This window comes from Quercus suber, unplaced genomic scaffold (assembly GCF_002906115.3).
Source record: "Quercus suber isolate HL8 unplaced genomic scaffold, Cork oak 2.0 scaffold_311, whole genome shotgun sequence".
NCBI classification, from domain to species: domain Eukaryota; kingdom Viridiplantae; phylum Streptophyta; class Magnoliopsida; order Fagales; family Fagaceae; genus Quercus; species Quercus suber.
In genome coordinates, this window is record NW_027069767.1 from 425,782 (window position 1) to 428,607 (window position 2,826).

A 2,826-nucleotide genomic window follows, 5' to 3' on the forward strand; every position below is an offset into this window, starting at 1 on the left:
TTCTGCTGCTCTAAACATCCGCAAAGGTAGAAAATTTTTTTGGAAATCAATTTTTGTCGATCCAAATATAGCCTTAAGACAGCAGTAAAACATTTTCCATATCTCTCTAACGCACAAACCGACACCCCCACCTTCTTCCCTCTTCCTTGCGAAAAGCCCCTCGTCTCTTTTCCCTTCTCTCTGGCACAGTCTCTTGGAACTCCAACTGATGAGTGGTGGTAAGGGTGGTCAGCGTGGATGATGTGGCGGTAAGGGCAATGCAAATTGGCGGTCTAGGTTGCTGTCAAGTGTTTGGTTGTATTATGAAAATTGTTGAGGAAAATATTTTCATGTGTTTGGTTCTATTCTGAAAATGCTATTTTCTTACAAAATTTTCACATTTTCTCAGCTATATTCTTAGCATCCAAACAAATTTTATTACAGAAAATTTCAACAACAACAACAAAAATCAACAACAACAGAAAATTTCAATCCACAGAACAAAATCCAATTCAACAACAACAACAAAAATAAAAAATCACACAGGAATCAAAATCACACAGAGAAAGAGATCGAGCGGGTCGAAGGTCGAAGGTCGAAGATCGAAGATTGAAGGTCAAAGGTCGAAGATCGGTGGGTCGAAGGCTCTGGGGCAAAGGCGAGAACGTGCGGCGGAGGCAAGATCAAAGGCGAGATTGAGCGGCGCGGTGCTCGGGGTTCGCCGGTGACGAGACTGATGCGATCTGGTGCGTGTGATCGTCAGACTGGACCTCAGGTTCGCCGGCGACGTCGCGCTCCCTTCTCTCTCTCTCTCTCTCTCTCTCTCTCTCTCTCTCTCTCTCTCTCTCTCTCTCTCCAGAAATCAATTGAAGTGAAAATACGAACGGAAATGCATTTTAGTGGTCAAAGCAAATTTTACAGTTAAATGAAAATGATTTCCAAAAAATTCTATTTTCAAAACCAACTAAAAGCCTATTTTACGAAAAATGGTTTCAAGAAATTATTTTCATCCAAAACAAGTGCAGCCTAAATCAAGTCATTTTTATTGCCGTATAAAAAAAATGTTATTTTTATTGAGACAAACAAAAGAATACAAAAAATCTCAAGACACACAACCATGCATATATGAGATGGGAAGTCATATATATGACGTGGCCCATAAAAGTCCATAAACCGGACGAAATGGCTAAATAACCATAAAATCCTAACAATATAATTAGTTGTCAACGTTTTCAAACTATTTTTTTTTTAGCACCTCGAGTCTCTGAAAATCGAGTTATGCGCTCATACCTCGAGTCTTTGATGCTCGATTTTTATAGTTTGACCTGGCCTAGTTCCACGTGGCATCCCACGTGGAACTCGAGTCTCAGAGACTCGAGGTCTAAGATAATATTTAAAACCACACCCACCCAGAAATAAATCACAGCATGAAGAAAAAAAAAACCCGCAGAAGAAGAAACAAGCCGAAAGCCAGAAGAAAAAAAAAAAAAAAAAAAAAAACCCAGAAACAGGCGCGACCCAGGGTCGCGCGACCCAGGGGTCGCGCGGCCTGCGCGGCCCTGGGTCGCGCGACCTGCGCGGCCCTGGGTCGCGCGACCTGCGCGGCCCTGGGTCGCGCGACCTGCGCGGCCCTGGGTCGCGCGACCTGCGCGGCCCTGGGTCGCGCGACCTGACCGTGCGACCCCTGGGTCGCGCGACCTGCGCGACTCGGGCCGCGCAGCCCTGGGTCGCGCGCGACCCTGGCCGCACTGCGGCGCCGGTCGCGCCGGCCTGGGACTTGCCGGCCTGGAGCTTTTTTTTTGGGTTTCTCTTTTTTTTTTTTTCCTTCTGATGAACACATATATATGGTATTTGAGCATCTTTTTCTAGACTCTTTCTCTCCCTCTGTGATCTGATTTGTTTTTTTTTTTTTTGGTATTTTGGTTTGTAGACGAGAGAGTTGCATACTTAAAATATTTTCAAATTTTTTTGATTTGGACCTCGAGTCTCAGAGACTCGAGTTCCACGTGGGATGCCACGTGGAACTAGGCCAGGTCAAACTATAAAAATCGAGCATCAAAGACTCGAGGTATGAGCGCATAACTCGATTTTCTGAGACTCGAGGTGCTAAAAAAAAAATAGTTTGAAAACGTTGACAACTAATTATATTGTTAGGATTTTATGGTTATTTAGCCATTTCGTCCCCATAAACCCTTGTAACTTGTAAATGGGTCCCTAGTTCCCACACAATTCCACGTTGGAGGGCATAAGTATTTTTTCCCTGGACCATTCAGTCAGGAAAAAAAATGATTAAAAAAAAAAAAAAAACCCTATTTCCAGTAAGTAAAATGATAAAAGAAACAGAAAGCAACACAACCCAACAACATTAACTTTGGTCCCCCAAAAGAATATATACATAGCTTAAAAAAGAGAAAAAAAAAAAAAAAAAAGGCTCAAATACACAATGGTTAAAGCGCCGTCAGCAATTAGAGTGTAAGATGGAACAAACAAAACACAATCAGAGCAAAAGAAAGGTTTAAATATCGTACAAAGCTCCCTGGAGGCACGAACATATAATGCGTACCAAAAGCCATGTGGACCACCATTGTTGTTGTTGATGCATGTGGCTTCGATCCCCATATACATATACATACATATAAATATATATATATATATATATATAGAGAGAGAGAGAGAGAGAGAGTGTTACAAATCAGGTACAACACTGTTGTTTAGTACGTCAAACCAATCAAAAATCGACAACGTTTTTGACGAAACCACCTCGTTTTTCCAATCCCACTTATCCCTCTCATCAAACCCATCCTCCACTGGTCCAACTGGTTTTTCGACTTCCTATAAATATACGCA